The sequence below is a fragment of the Formica exsecta genome, unplaced genomic scaffold (genome assembly GCF_003651465.1).
Source record: "Formica exsecta isolate Colony F162 unplaced genomic scaffold, ASM365146v1 scaffold50, whole genome shotgun sequence".
NCBI classification, from domain to species: domain Eukaryota; kingdom Metazoa; phylum Arthropoda; class Insecta; order Hymenoptera; family Formicidae; genus Formica; species Formica exsecta.
In genome coordinates this window covers 103,327-120,493 of record NW_021852242.1, presented here as the reverse complement: position 1 = coordinate 120,493, position 17,167 = coordinate 103,327, and the positions used below count along the sequence as shown (strand labels likewise).

Genomic DNA, 17,167 nt, shown 5'->3' with positions numbered 1-17,167 from the left:
TATTAAAAGCATAAGACATCTTCTATTAGTTTATTGTTTTATAATTTTATTTTATTATCTGTATAATAAATATAATTCTCTATCACATATTTTTTTTGTAAGAGTTTAATTATTTATTTTACTATGCAACTTTCTTATTAAAAATTTATTAGAGCAGCCTAGAGCAGATCGCAACATACCAGATTCTAATAATAACACAGGAACAACTAAATCCGCGATTACTAATGTTGCGTCTCAAGCGCAAGCCTTTGTAAGCTAGTAGTACAAGTATACGTTTAGATCGGCCAGTTCGCCAATTATAGATATATCTCCTGCAGCAGACGAGCGCGGGTTTCGTGAGTCAAGCCGGCTTGACGTCGCGCTAGTTAGTCCCATAGGAATCTCCTAGTCCGATTTGAGTCTTGCGAATTTGCCCGTAATAAAAATATTTATAATCGGAATTTTTCGCAATGGAATAATATTTTTCCGGAGTTTATTTTGCCAATTATTAATTTCTCATGATGACAAGAGATGCGCGATTAACAGTCAATTCCTTTAATATCGGTTAGATATATCTACCTAGATTCTGCCATGGGAAATAGACAAAGAAACAATAATAATACGATTAAAATTAACAAACGTTAAAATTAACCAAAGAAATAAACATTGAAACAAACTGTAGGTTACTATGTTAAATTTATTATATATGTATATATATCTTAGTTACACATATATATCATATATATTTATATGTTATAACATATGTTAATATTAACATATGTTAATATATAACATTATATACTACGTTTAATTAAAATTGAGTTTTTTATGGAATAACGACCTTAGTTCGCGTTTTACTTGTGAACGTATTTAATATCTAATATCTATACACAAACATTTTTTTTATTTTTTTATTTTTTATTATATATATTATTTATTTATATTTTATTATTATATAAATAAAAAAAATAAAAATAAATAAGTAAATACTTATGTGAACAAACATTCTGTAATTTTCATTCACCTAGTATAACTCCTTCTTGGTGTTGGAATTTCCATTTCCGTCAGTTTATATTTAATGTCTTAACAACATATTGAATATACAGTACATACTTTTTATTGTAATTTTTAGTAATAAAAAAATGAAAATTTTATACGCAAGTGAAAAATGCTTATCTTACGAAAGTTATTCAATTTTTTGTAATAGAATACGAAATCTTATATGTTATTTATTAATTTGTTAAATATATTATATACGTCATTTTTATCAAAAATATAAGAGAGAAGAACGGTGGAAAAAGACACTATTCTAACAAATGTATCATCAAGCGATTATGCAGAGCAAGAATTAAGTTATTAATATCATACGTGTGATATGTGATTTTAAAAAAACGCGGAAGTTTGAAGATAACGTGCATTATACCAAGGGTGCAAACTTAAGGCAACCCGACGCTGCAAACACCCTCCGGCTATGTTTCCTCCCTCACTCGCATCTGTTTCTTCCCGTCACCGGCATTATTTATTTGTTCCGGCATACGGTGGTGTATCATCCGTAAGCGCGTAGGTTGCAATAAGTGTCCGATTATGAGCAGCGAAACGGGCCTTTTACAGGTGGATTAGTTAATAGACGATATCTTTCTCTTGGTCGTAATAAATATATATCTTATTGTCGTAAAAAGGGCATTTTATAATCATAAAACGCAATAATACAAATATTACGTAGAACTTTTTTTTTTTATTTTTATAATTAATTTTTTCCATATACAATAGAATATTTATAAATACGAGTAGAGAGAGATTTTATATTTAAAAAAAAAAAAAGAAATTTATAAAATATACGAAGCTAAAGTAGTTTGTGAATAAAGATAGGAATGTGACACAGGATGCTAAATTTTGATGAACAAAAGATTATCGCGATTTTTACATTGGAAATAACACGATATCATTTATTGATACAGTTTTGCTAGAACACCCTATATACATATGTGTGCTCCTGTGCACAGGCAAACCGCATGCATGAAGCCATCGAAGCGGTTTGTTGCAGGCGTCGACTAAGCGCGAATCGAGGACGCTACTCTATTCCTTCAGGTCTCACGAGATTTACTTCATTTTTCTTTTCCTGACTTCATAATATATCGTCCCGCGTTCATCTAATCTGTTTTATTTTTTTCCGACGTAACATCGTTTATTATACACTATACCCTAAAAATCACATACATCCATCCAGTTATGGTTTTTTAACGAGTTTATATAAAATTTCTTATTTATTTTGTCTCAGAAATGATTTCAAATTCTTTAATTAAAAAATGATATATTTTATATATAAGCTTATATATTTTATACAAATACGGACAAGATGTTACACTTGTAGTTAATTCCAAGTACATTTTATTTTAACACATTTTTTTTCTTTTTTTAAGATATAATCATCAAGATATTTAATATTGAAAAAGCAGCATATAATAATATACATAACACTCTCTAATGTAATATTCTTTATTAACATGTAATATCCCGTCACACCATTTTATTTATTTAGATTGTGCTTAGTTTTGTCTATTAAACGATTAATAAGAAAATTTTCCATTATATGTATACGAAAAATTATATCAATAAAATAAAATTTTGCCTTAATATCTTAAATAAATTTGAGTGTATCTATTTATAATTGATGGTTATAATATTATTATTTCATAAATCGCGCGCAGTCTGTTTGACGTTGTAAAATAGAAATAGAGAAAGCGTTCTGCGCGTCGATGGCAGTATAAACTCTCACTTTAAAAGTTCCCCATCGTGAACTGACGTATGGGTCACATGGCGCTCTATATGTAATATATACTATACTTCTCGCAGCCCATCGCTCGGTCCTTTTTTTCCCGGTAAGAAACTGTCTAGTTTTGAAATACGTTCCACCTTCCAAGATCGTTCGGCTCTCCCCAGCTTACTATCATATTGAATATGGAAACCCATAAGTCGGACGATAATGCAATATGCCGACGTCAGGTCCCAAGGTTTACATGTCGCATCGACACGGCATAGATTCGCTCGTATGTGAGAATTCTCTATTAAATCTGACTTTATCGCCATTTCTTCTATCGACGCGCTTATCGAAATCCATCGTATATTTGATTTCTGTTGATGTTACATATTCCTCTTTTCTTTCTTAGATATTCATCTTTTTATATTTGCTAACTAGGATTATAGATTTGTTAATGTTATCATCCTTTTAAGATTATTTTAGCTACGCTCTTATTAAAACAATGAAAGAAAGATAGAGAAAATCACTTTTTTTAAGAATTCTAGAATGAACAAGAAATTATAAAAATATTAGAATATTATATTTATATCAATATTTTCTGAAAACCAATTTTAGATATTTATTAGACTTTGTAACTTTGTAAACTTTGTAAACTTATTAAACTTTGTAAACATTTGATATTCATTAGAATGACATGTAGAAATTTCAAGAAATGATAAAGAATTGAGTAATATATTACTATTAAAATTATTGTAATTATTGTAAACACAAGTATAAATTATATGTATATTTTATCATATTTATTGGTGTCTGTGAAGTTGGCACGACGTTTCATGAATTAAAAAAAAAAAACTAATAGTTCTAATAGCATTTTTCATAGTTCTATAGTTCCTGATAAAAATTAAAAAGAGTTCCGCATTAAAAAACCGAATTCAAAAAACCGAAATTGAAAAAATGTCGTGCTTACAGACACTATTTATTGAGGATATTAACATCTTTCTTAATACAATATTATGTCCATTATTCATATAAATTGCTTTAAAATGCGGTTTGATTAAATATCTTGGTAATTTTCTGATAATATGGCATATTTACAATCTTGTCCGCATAAAATGTTATCATTAAATTTATTTACTAATCCCCCTTTTTAATCCATGTTTATGACGTGACACTATCGCTAACAATATTACCGAATGAAGTACCTCACTTTCAACGATCCCTTTCATCCGTTAATGCATTCCGCCACTTCCATCGATGTCGCGTATTCAATCCGGCGTAAATAACGACGCACCGTCTCTTTCCGTTTCTCTCGCTCCTTCGATTGGAACGTGGCGCTCGTAATACTTTGCCGCTCGTATTTTACGCGTGCCGTAAGCAGCTGCCTTACAATGCCCAGAAGGGAGACGAGGAAAGGACCGAGAGAATACGATCGAAATGAACGAACGTGTGTCGTAGGAGTAAAGGGTGGCGCGGAAGGAATCATTGCTTAACGCCACCAACATTTGTAGTTTTACGCCGACGTTTTCTTCCCCGCTTTGGTCAAATAGAGAGGAGAGCCAAATTTATCTCGGATGTGTGTCCTGATGCGAGTGATCATAAAAAGCCCTTCCTGCCCTGACAAATCGATAATACACGATCGGTATCACACCATGTTCCAATTAAACGAGAACAGCTCGTAGGCGGGAAACGAATGTGGCGTAGGAAAACAGATCAACGACTCTTATTAAATGAATGTAAGAGCCACGTCAGCGCCGTTCGGTTTTAGCTCTCTTCTCTCCGCTTTCTCTCTCGATCATTCAATTCTGTATCTCGTTTAACTTACGTCCCGAGAAATTCGGCCATAATTACTGTTTGCACGTCAAACAGCCGTGTGCTCGTTTAGGAGATTCGAGGATTAACAATGTCGAGAATGGCGAGAGAAACGTGTCAGTCTAATTTATTATGTGCCAACACATTACAAGAATTGTGATCTTTGCTCATTTAGCAAATAATTTTTATCTCATAAAAAATGTTACGCTCAATTAAAGAACTGCTGTTAAGGAAAAATCTACAAAACTCTAAAAGACACTTACATACAGAAGAGGGGGCTGCTTAGGCGTAGTGGTTTAGGATGGACTACTCGAGGAGGCTTCCATTCATACTGGTGGTGAGTCAAGACTCATCGCTGAGCGGCTACGGGCGCCAATTTTCAATCGTTATGATTTGGACCGCTCTGGAGACGTGCTGGGGATTTCGTCTCTCCGTGACAATCGGCACTGCATCCATCGCTCTGGAGTCGTATGTACTGTGTTAAAGTGGCGTAAGGTGTGAGGTCTGAATAGCTCAGTGGTAAGAGCAGTTGCCCGGAAAGCGAAAGACTCGGGTTCGATTCCCGATTCAGCCACTTGTACCTCGCATATTTTTTCAGACCCGCAAATGTTGTTTTCTAACAATTATTTGTCGGGCTGAGGAAGTGTGTAAACGCCCTACACAGACACGACAGTGCCGCTGCCACGGAAGAGATGGATGCTTGGTTCGTGCCTCCTCCCGCCTTAAATCCCCCCCTCGCTTCACTACTACGCCTAAGCAGCCCCCTCTTCTGTATGTATCTGTAAAGGTGCTTATAAATGTGTAATATTTATTATATTTTACAACTTTTCTACATTAACAGAAAATTTTATTATATAATATGCTGTCCTCGAGCGACAAGGAGATCGTGTAATCGCGCTCTGTGTAGAAAGTAGAAATAGACAACACATGACTTACGATATAGTATAGCCCCGGGCTACAGATTCCATCTCGCATCTGGCTTCCGGAAACATCGACGAGCGCGCAAGACTTGTCATAACGATAACAATGAGGCGAACTCCCGCGACCTACTTTATGCGTCCATAAAATTGAAACACCTGTCAAACTTTATTGTACTTTATATTTTACTTAATGAAGCGTAATCCGCTATTAATTCCATTTCATGAGAAAATTTCCATTTCCTATTAAAATAAAGGCCCATTTCTTGGCGAGCAACGATAAGCGATCGTATAATTGCGCTTCCTCCAGGAAGAAAAGTATGGCTTTTAACGTAAGCCCGCCTCAGGGCACGCAGATTTCATCGCGCTAAATCGTGGATCCCGGAATCTCTAACTAGCGTACGCGAATGAAGACATTAGTAACGTACCGTGGCTTACCGATCCGCGCGCGGACTCGCCGATACATCCGACGCACCCGGGATAGCGTGAGCTCCCTAATTCGTCGTCGGGCTTATCTACGGTCAGGGTCTCGCTTGCGGCAGTTGACAGTCGCGATAACGTTTCGGCTGAAAATTTCTGTATGTAACACCAGAGGCGGAACGCGTCGCGGTCTGATTTAAGGGCTCGCCTCCCTCCCTCCCCACGTCCTCCACAGGCGCGTTACGCTCGCCTGCGGGGATGGAAAAGCGCCCCAACGTGGGCGTTATGCCACCGGTAGATAGTCGGCCGCGATAAGCTAAATGCTTGAGCCCCTATATTACGGTCCTCGCGACCGGGCCCTCAAGCTGTAAACCGAACCACATCGCTTCTCTCCTTCTCTGTCCTCCCCCCCCCCTCTCCCCCTCTCTCTCTTCCCGTATAGTTGCGGCGAGACAGATCGTTCGCAGAGACGACGCACACATCGGCTCCGCGCTTTACGCGCTACTTTCGCGAGATTGTTCCCCCCTTGATCCGCGATAGCGAGCAGGCACTTGCCACGAAACGTTTATGTTTAGTCGCACTTGCATTCGGCGGCGAACCGCTTTCGATGAATACGCAATGTGTTGTATACGATGATGAACGTAATATATTGGCAAAAAGAGAATGATTCTTAAAAAAAAAAAATTAATCACTATATAGCGAAATTAATAAATATACATGGAATTCTAGATAGATTTTAGTGTGCAGCAATATCAGTATCAGTATATTGTAAATATATTGTAAATATTAAAGATCTACATATAGAAAAATACAATATCACACAATGTATAAGAAATAATTGACTAATATAAAATCAATAAATCAGATTTTTATACGATTGTGAAAAACCGTAGTGGATACAATAAAAACATAGCGCGAGGATATCTTTTTATATTTTATTTATATTTTTCGTCTATACCGAAAATAAATCGAGTTTAACGAGATATCGAGCAGCTTTTGCTCGATTTTCACAGCGAGGAAGAGAGAGAGAGAGAGAGAAAACGAAAGAGCTTACCGTGATTCGAATGAGAAAGCTCTTGAATTTACGGCATATATCCTGCGCGCGTATAAAGCCCCGGCCATGACGGCCTTGGCTCAATTTCCGCCCTGGTCGCGCCCTAAATTTCAGATAACGCCACAACTTGTCCCCCGCGTATCCTGTTTGCGGAGCGAATCCGCCCGCGATTTCTTGGATCCGCATCGTTCCCCGAGGAAAAAGTTTTACCTCCGGCGACGGGGTACCGAAATTTAATTGCTTAACCGAATCAGCGTCCCCTACGGTTTGGGCCTCGTGTCGCCATCGAAGAGCATTCACGCGATAAGATTTAAAGCTCTTTAACCGAACCGCCGCCTCTGACTTCCTTCGGGCTTTTTGGTGAAAATTCTATTTGGGAAACTAAGTACAAGCTTGAATGGGGAGCATAGCGATTTAATGGGTAAGGGATCAAAATCTGTACGTGGGAATTCGAGTACAAACTTCAACTGATATAATTAGATTTCTGCGATCTTTAAATATAGCTATCTCTACATGATAGAAATAAAATTACATCATGAAAGAACGACAAAACTTTGAGGAGAATTGACTAGGGATAGAGAAAATGATCAAAACCTATCTTGAAGTTTAAATTATTTAAATTATCGCATATTTTATTAATGGAATTTGAGTGCTACTTGAAAATTGTGTTGTAAATAATTTTTTTTTAATTTTATAAGTATCATGGATTTGTAAATCGTGAAGAATACATATACATACTACAATATATTACTATTCTGCGAGCTGAAACAGACGCCTGCTAGAATGCAACCGTTGCAACGTTGATGTCTATACTTCGAAGGGGACTCTTCGACTTTATAATTCTATCGAATATCTTTCTTATCTCCCTCTCCCGGGATGGTGATTATCGAAGTAATAATATTTATGCGATTGAAGTCGAAAGTGACTTTTCAAGGAGCGTTACCGGTGATTATTCCCTATAAAATTTATCGATACAGACAGAATCGAATATAGTTTTTAACGTGCAATCAGTGGCGTTTGATTACGCGATATCAACATGCATGTATCCAGCAGGTCTACGCGTCTACGAATGATTAATGGGTTGCAATGATAGTTATTTGGCGCGCCTCTCGATGTAAATCTGTTATGGCAATTTATTCCTTCTTTTATCACGTAATTCTCTTAACTCGAGTTTATTTAAGAAAGTGCAATAAAGTGGACGTAAGTAATAAATCAACGTTTGTGATATTACTAATACATTTTTAAATCAAATTTTTTGCAACGATGTTTAATATCATATAGAGGAATTTTTGAGCGTACGATATTTAAATGTATCTGATATAATCTTATGATATTTTTCTGCCTCTGTCGTTCTCTCTCTATCTTCTCATCTGTCAGTTATGGCCTAATATATAATCTATATTGATTTTTATATAATTTGACACGACACTGCGTAAAGATGTCATATAAGTGAACAGTGAAAGCGCGAAGAGGGGGATCGTTCATTATCTGTAATTATGTAACATTTTCGGTAGACGATGGATCTCTGTGCTATGTATTGGATATAATTACACATATTGAAATTTAATTGCAACGTGGGTATAGCTAAACGGGTCGGGGCTTGGAGAGAGGCTTTTAAGAAATACCGCTGGGGGGCAATTAATATACCGGCCGGTCGGCGATTATAATTCCGTCGCTACGTCGAGAAATTCCAAGATATCTCCCGGCGACTACGAGCTCTAGTTGAATGCATAAAATACAGGCACTAATTGCATCGCTAACCGTAAGCGTAGAATGCTAAGTACGGATTACCGGGCTCGTCCGCGCGCGAATAAACGCGCATTTTAAATGGTGCGACGATTTTATAGAGCACGAGCCTCTGGCGATTTAATACGGCCGGTTGACTGATAATTACGAATCCGACTCGCCTTGCAAAAAATCTCGATGATCCACAACTGTATACAGCTTACGTTTCGCGCGAAACGTCCTGCTGAGATACGACGAAATGAAATTATTTTTATGCGGGGTCTGTTATAAGATCGCGATCGAGCTTATTAAGGGAGCTGAGAGAATGATGGGAGCAACTCTCGGTAGAAAGTATATTCGCGCGTGTCGTGAGCAAACTCTTTATCGCATCGCATCGTATGCAGTATAAGGTATTAACTCACTCCTTCTTATCTGAGGATTTGCATGTATTTTACGCCACACACAATTACGTCAAGTATTCTCCGACATGTAGAATCATTTAATCTCGTACAGTATATACAGGGTGTCCCAGAATTAGACCGATAAATTTTAGGTGGTTATAAAGGACACCAAAACAAGTCAATTTTGCTAATAAATATGTAGAGCGTCTTTTTGCTTTTCTCGATATATCTCGAAAATTATTCGAGATATCAAAAAATATTTTATCCAAAAGTTAAAAACACCTCTATTTAACCACATTAATAAAATTTTGAAAAAATAATTTTTTTTCAAAATTTTTACCCTTGTTAGTCTTCGATTCTCTGATGCCAAAACGGCTTATTTGCGGACACGAATTTATTGGCAAAATTGGCTTGTTTTGGTGTCCTTTATAACCACCTGAAGTTTATCGGTCTAATTCTGGGACACTCTGTATATGTATGTAATTGCAAGTATTTGTTTTATAGTATCGAAAAAGACTTAAAACGTTTGAACAAATGTCAGAATTCTTCGAAATTGATATTTTAATACGTTTTTATATCTTAATACACATACATTTCAGCGAAATACTTAATTAGATAACAAGTTTTTATATGTACAGTCATATACGAGTCATACATACAACATCAAATATAATTATTTATTACATAAATTGTAAATTATGTTTATATTATTGATCTACTTCTATATTTATTATATATCCATGCTGTCAATTTATTTTTATATAGAAAAAAATTGTATTTAGTATTTATCAGAAACAGTTTGTTTTTTCCCAATAATACTAAAATTTTACAATTTATTTAATATAACTCCATATCTCGGAGAATTTTCAATTCTACGTCGCTTCAAGGATCTATTTTAAGAGTTCATTCATCTCTTGAACTCTCTTGAGATCCAAGGTTCATTACGCGGAACCTGAAGATTCGGTCGACGGGTGCTGAAAACCTGACGTTGTGTTTGCGAAGTTGCCCGAAAGTGCGGACGCGGCATTTAAGGAAGGCATTTCAGACGGCACTCGAGTTGCTCGAACAAGTCAAAGAGAGAAAAAGAGAGAGAGAGTGTGTGACGGGCCACTAACAGCGGGATTCTTCCGTTAAACACTCACAGAGGGTTTTAACGCACGAAACGCCTCCGTATTTTTTTCATTTCTCTCTGTCTCTCTCTCTCTCTCTCTCTCTCTCTCTCTCTTTCGAGCCGCCGCTGACGCTCGAGAGCTATTTATATCGTGTCGATTGCGCGTATTTCGAGGGTGCCGACGCGCGATCCCCCGACCGGTGTGTATGCAAACAAGGCGCTTGTTTCTAAATTGGGTTGCAAGTCGGGGCCCATCGTTAATTAATACATCTCGTGGCACGAGACCGAATTAAGCGCGGCGCGAAACGGACGGGCGCGCCTTCCGAGCGCGGACATCCGAGGGAGCTTCCGGTTTTCCCAACCGGCTTTCGCACCCAAACGACCGTCCTGGGAGTCGTACCAATCATAAACGGACCGTCAGTGGGAATGATGGTTATGAAACCGTGGATTTTCCTCGAATACAGACGTGACCGTGTTGCGAAGGTCCGACTATTAAGACCGACGCGTGTCGCTCGACGAAAATCGTCCATATATCGAGTTTTCGCTCTTGGTGGAATTTTTTATTACACGATATTGAAATAAGGATAGTAAAACAAAAAATATAATATATAAATTATATATTTGACATATTCTATGTATATAATTTTTTCTTTTAGTTAATAATATTATATAATATTTTAATTCTCTTAAAATAATCGCTTCACTACGAATATTGTGTTTATCTAAAAACTATATTTTCTTATACAAATATCACATATGAAATAACAATATATGTTTCTATAGATTTTTCTCTCTCTCTCTCTTTTTCTATAGATAATTAAAGAAATTATTACTAATTTCTATAGATAATCATCATAGATTTTCAAATTTGTTGGCCACTTCTTGTAATTTTTAAAAAAAGTTTTTTTTTTATAATAACTTTTTTAGTGTAACGAATAAAAATTTAGTAAGAAATAAGAATATTTTAAAGTCATCAAAAAAACATGTGATTATATTGCTCGTTGAGTTGTAAGAATTCAAAACACGGATCGGCCCTGAGTTGATCTAAATTTATGAAACCATGGACTTTTCAACGTCAAGCGTGACTTGCTTACAAAGATGGTCTGACTCTTTGGAATGGCTTGTCATGATGTTGCAACAATCTAATCCGATTGCCTGTATAGCAGAACTTAATATGAAAACAAAAGCTATTAAATTTAGTTCTACTCGAACTTAAATCTCCGACGCGTTTCTTTATAAGCGAGTATTATAAAAAGCACTATATTAATCTACGAACACTTTTACAATGTGAAACCAATTCCATTTTTATGTGGTTTTAGATGAAAAATGTTATATCTTGTAAATCATCTTACTTATCATCAACATCCGCTCTATTTGCGATAAGATCTCTCGGTAAACGCGTCATTTCCAAAACAAAACAAAAAAAGTTGTAAATTATTATGCAAAGTGCACACATTGGCAATAGAATCACGAATATGGGCAAGAGGATGCGTGCCGCTTCCTTACGAGACCACAGGGGAGAATGTTAAATCGCAACTGGCAATGTCTCCAGATTGCAGAACATTCGGAATCGCTTCGATTTGCTTACTTGCCCGGGAAAAGACTGTAACGATAAACATTGTATTATCGCCGCTTCTGACGACTAGGAAGCGTCTCGAAAGGGACGCCATAATTTGACCCGCATCTCCGAGTCTGCTTAAAAATTACGTCGCGTTTGTGGTGTGTACCGTTACCGTACTCACGCATCGTCGCGTCGTCGACAAATCGTCGAAAGATCACACGTGTTCGGTTTATATGTGATAATAATTGGCCGCAGCCGATAACTGTAATTAGCCCATAATGTGGCTCCGATTAAGAAACGGTTCGACGATAAGATAGATACACGCTCGAGCAGCTTGATCAGCGAAGAGTTAAACGGCCGTTTCCGTTTTTCGATTAAATCGCTATTAAGTTTATCCTACGCGCGACTCTGATTAGTATGTACCAAACCGGGTGAGAAGGTTCCGTCACGCGTGTATCCTTGATCATACCTGATGATGCTGCCTGAAATATCGTGAGACTGTTGCGAAATTGTTGCGAAATTTTTAACGGCTCTCCTTGACCAGTTGAGAAGACGCGATTATCATCGGAGTGTTTAAGATAATGTACGTTTATTAGCGCATTAACATCGCTCGCGATGGATGATGTATAGTCTCCGGACATCATGGAACACGTGGTTGTTATAAATAATTAATCGTATATTAATGACTTCTGGTAATATCTGCAAGAAATGTTGTATTTTTTACATTACGCGTAAAACTATAATTCAGATTTGCTCTAAATACTGCTTAAGTACACTATCTATAAAAATGCTAAAAAATCTGGATTTTAAATATTAGTATCGAGATATAAAGCTATCTTAATTAACACCAAGATATTAATGAAAAGAGTAAAGTTGCAAAAAATATTGCAACTGTCGCATCTGATATTGGAGAAAATATACACGCGCAAAGTGTACGAGGCGCACAGGAAATTCGACACCCCTGATCGTGCGTAAAACGCGATATTTACGCAATCATCGTAATCTGGAAGAGGATAATAAAAAATGCAGTGCGACGTTAACGGCCTACCACGGGCGGGAAGACGGGCGAAAGGTGACAGTGGTGGTTGACGACGGCGATGGGGGACGACGGTAAACCGAGGACATGTGACAGAGAGGAGAGCGCATTTCGCGTGTTTTGAAATTCCATTACCGGATGAGATGAGGGTCAGTGCACGAGAGCGATTCATTAAGCGTGATATTTTCCTCTCCTGCATTTCTACCTGGCTTTAACGCGCCCTGCCGTCGGGGAATGCCTGTGTGCCCCTCGGACCCCGCATCCTGCTCGTCGCCGTCGAATTGCCGGTTCTTTCTCTTTCTCTCTCTCCGTTGGATTCGCGCGCTGAACGAAGGGAGCGATACCTTAAAACAAAGGGCAATCCAGGCTCGCTCGCTCGCGATCTCGTGTGGCGAGTAAATTACAGGAGTTGTCCCTTTTTTCGTTCTTATTATCTCTTGCAGAAAACTATATGTGTGACGGTATAACAATTATATTGTCTATCGAGATCGAGAGAAAATCCTGCTTTATTTTATCTCGATACAAATAACTGTCGAGTTTGTTGAAATTTTATTAATTTTCTATTTATTCGAGATGAAAACTGCTTGAGAGAGATGGAGAAAATTAACTATACAGCCATGTTGCTTCTAACTTTTTGCTTCGATCTCTTCATTAAATGGAATAAAACTCACATCCTTTTAATGCGTTGCCGCAGAGAGTACGCGGCGCGGACGCTGGTTCTTATCGTAACAACATGACAGTTGGTAAATGTATTGTCCGGTGTTACATCGTTCCCACCTTTCGCGATGCTTACCCTCGCATGTCTCCATTTTCGGGACACTTTATCACGAAAGCAAGGCGCTACCCGGAGGCGTCCATTATATGGTAACCAGATTAAGATATAAACGACGGTTATTAAGCGCTATTTTGGGTCGTCGCGGTTGCCTGCGGGCGGTTACAAGAGGAATTAAGACATAAACGAACAGCGTATTAACGCTCCCGTCATTGCGTCCCGTGTCCGATGAAAAATTCGCCGATATCCCGAAGCGCGAGATTGTGCCACGAGAATCCCTAGGAGAATGTCATCTATACTCTTGAACGAAATACTTTCCGGAGCCATAAATATCACCGGGGTCCGCGCGTTCTCTCCGAAGGAAGAAGGGTTTCTACCACCCTAAATCAAGGTCGCTGCCCGCCCGTCGTCGGCGCTCCTTTTACCCTTTCCGCCCCTCCCTCGCGCCACCCTCGGAATGCTTCTTGGAGCCTCCGTTGAGAGATATGATTTAGTACTTTTGACGGGATTAATAATTTCCAACGAGCGAGGGAGAGGTAGCAGATGTCGAGACATTTTCGCGCCCCGTTCTTCCCGCTCGTCGTCGCCGCCGCCTTCTCACGCCGGCCGGTTCCTCTCCGTTTTTACTCTCCACCCTGACAAAGGTGAATCTGTCACGGTCCTATGACGGATTTACCTCGGCCCCGTGGCGGGCCCTGTGGATTTACCGCACGCCACCCGCCTCGGGAAGCCACTCGCCCGCGACGTAACTCATCGCCGAAAGTCATGTATTATTACGATGTAGGCGGATGCGCGATGTAATAGCTTCGCGTCGGTTCGCATGATTATAAAACATACCTGTCCGCGAACAAGTTCGAGGCGCGACGCTTTCTCATTAAAAAAGTTACGTGTCGCGACTTTCTTTGTGGTGATTTTTTAATTTTAATTTGTCATTTATTTGATTACATTCTAATTGTGTGCGAGTTGCGATAACATTTGCAGGTATGTCGGTTTAATTTAATTTAGAAATCGGAAAGCGATTGAAGAAAAGAAAAACTTCAATCGAGAAGTTTGGATCGCACTAAAATTTTTATATATTGAAAATAATTATAAAAGTTCAACATATATATATATATATATGTAAACTACATTGAAGTATTCATCAAGAAAAATATTTTATTATTAAAAAAGAAAGAAAGTACAAGAAGAAAGTAAACATATATATTTATGAAGGATCCATTATAGTGAGAGACAAATTTCACTCGAATAATATCCATCATTCGAAGGCGAAAGTTTAATGTTGAGATAGGTTCGGAATGAAAGATGAGACGAATTTTTGTCACTGACAAAGATACCGATCTTCAAAGGTAACCCGCTCCGCACCATCAACGACGAGTCCCTCCCCCGCGGACAAGCTCCGAGTATTCGTGTTCTTTTATCTCCCTTGTCTTTCTTGACACGGACGTATTCATCGTCAGTCTGGTATTTTTGTACGTCCCTATCTTCATCCGTTCGGTTATGTCTTTATCTGGAATTTGAATACTTCTTTTTGTAGAGAACGGTACATCGCATAAGTCTCTTATAATAATTAAACAAGATATTTATAATTTTATATCTTATTTTCCCACTTTAGCTTTAAAACATTTTATTTCTTTCATCTAAAATAATAAGGCAATCGTTTCACATTTTCCGTTATATCGCTATATTAAAAAATTGTATAAAAACATATACGATAATAATTTTCTGTATATCTCAAAGCTAATACATTAATGATACATATATTGAAGAAGAACATAAAACATAAGATGAAACTATTGTAATGATAAGTAAAAATTTATAAGTAGAATAGATGAGTAAAAACCGGTCTTTGGGAATTTCTGGATGACTCTACATTGCGCGATCGAAGAACAAAAAACAGTGTATGTATTATATATTCAAAGAGATCCGAAGAGAGCAGGCGAGAAATATGAAAGATTTAAGATCCTAAAGTCCGAGCATCGATCATCTGAAGATCGAAAAGCTGGAGATCTAATGATGATACAGCGGTGGAATGAGCCTTCGAAGAATGTATCTCGCACGATCCATCCCATCGATGCGCTTATCGATGCACTCCATCATTAGAGCTTGTACAACTGGAACGCACATCTAGACGTACCTAGAATCCACTTCATTAGGAGCACTCTGCCTTTTTTTGCCGGCAGATGCACCTGCGGAGCGTACAAGATCCGAGAGCGAGGGAACTCAATCAGCTTTGGCGAGGTTGTGCTGATCGTTAAAGTATATCTGACCCGAGATTTCTCGCATTTTTGGTAATCCACCGTTCGCGCACGTTAATCGCGCTCGCGAGAGTAAAGCGCGATCGTTACCGTTAATAAATAAATTCCCGCGAAACGGCGCAAACACCCGGGATTTTACGTCTCGAAATTATTACCTTGCCGAGAGATCCGTCGCCTTATAATTATAAGTCTCGGCCGGACTGTTCTTCTCGCGGAACGAACCTTCCGCGGGATCCTGCGGGAACGTGAGTGTCGGGAGCAAAAAGCGTTCTATCCCTTTCTCGGCGAGATTTAACGAACGCAGCTCTCTTGCTGCTTCTTAGCCTTCTCGGTAAATCTTGCGGATGAGGGGAAAAAAAAAACAGGAAAAACGCCAGGTCTTACGATTAAACTAGCTGCGAATCGAGACGACTGCCAGGAAGGAGGACGGATTCCTCTTTGAATCGAGAAGAACGCGTGATTCTCGCTTTCGTTTTATGAAATCTCCCAGCCATTATCGGCATACTCGTTTCATTAGCTCCGCGTTGTTCGATCCCCCCCCCGATGCAATTAACCGCCGTATCGCGGGTGCAATAATTTTTTTTCTACCGGATATTGGGCGAGGCACGTTCGATACACGGCGGTATTGACGTTTCGACAATGGCTTTGAGAGAAATTACGTTTCGATTAAGTGAATTATGGCGAGGTTTAATAACTATAAACAGATTTTACGATCGATAAAGATTTTATTTCCCCTTTTCGGTTTGCGAACGATCGCTTCGAAGATAATTTTCTAGATATAAGCAATTATTTTGTCTTAAGTTTAAGCGAACGGATATCGAGGAAAAATAGACTGTATGTATTGATTATATAAAACGAACGCGTGCTTTGATAAACGACATATCCTTTGATAAGTAAAGCAACGTATAAAACGAATGTATCGAATTTATATTTATATTATCGTAAAATTAATTTGCAAATGCGATTGACGGTAACGTCACGGTAAAAGGGCAAAAACAATCAACAATTTTGTATATACGTCTGCCTATTAATTTTTTATATATTTTATTTCGACTCGACGATACTTCAACATAATTTCATATCGCGGTCAAAATATATCGCGATATTTGCACGCGAGAGAAGAATTGCCAATATCAAATGATATAAAATAATAATCCATTTCTCTCTCTCTCTCTCTCTCTCTCTTGTTCTTTTTCTCTGAAAATGAGCTGGCAAAATACGATTATTGGAGGGGTCGAAATCGATACGCGATAAAATAAAATGTAATTTCCAACAGGCGTTAATCCGCACTCCCTCCCCCTCGTGTGCTCCGACGAACCCAAACACCTGGAAGTGCAAACGCAGAGAGGGGAAACACGTCCCCCCCCCC

At 38.1% G+C, this 17,167-nt stretch overlaps 1 protein-coding gene and 1 non-coding gene across 2 annotated transcripts in view; both read left to right on the top strand.

The window, feature by feature from the left end:
- Positions 1–17,167, top strand: part of LOC115241503 (prickle planar cell polarity protein 3-like) — a 146,955-nt gene that overhangs the window by 97,585 nt on the left and 32,203 nt on the right. The gene's annotated exons all lie outside the window — the stretch shown is intronic.
- Trnas-gga lies at positions 5,049–5,120 on the top strand. Its single transcript has one exon. It is a non-coding gene; the product is annotated as a tRNA-Ser (tRNA).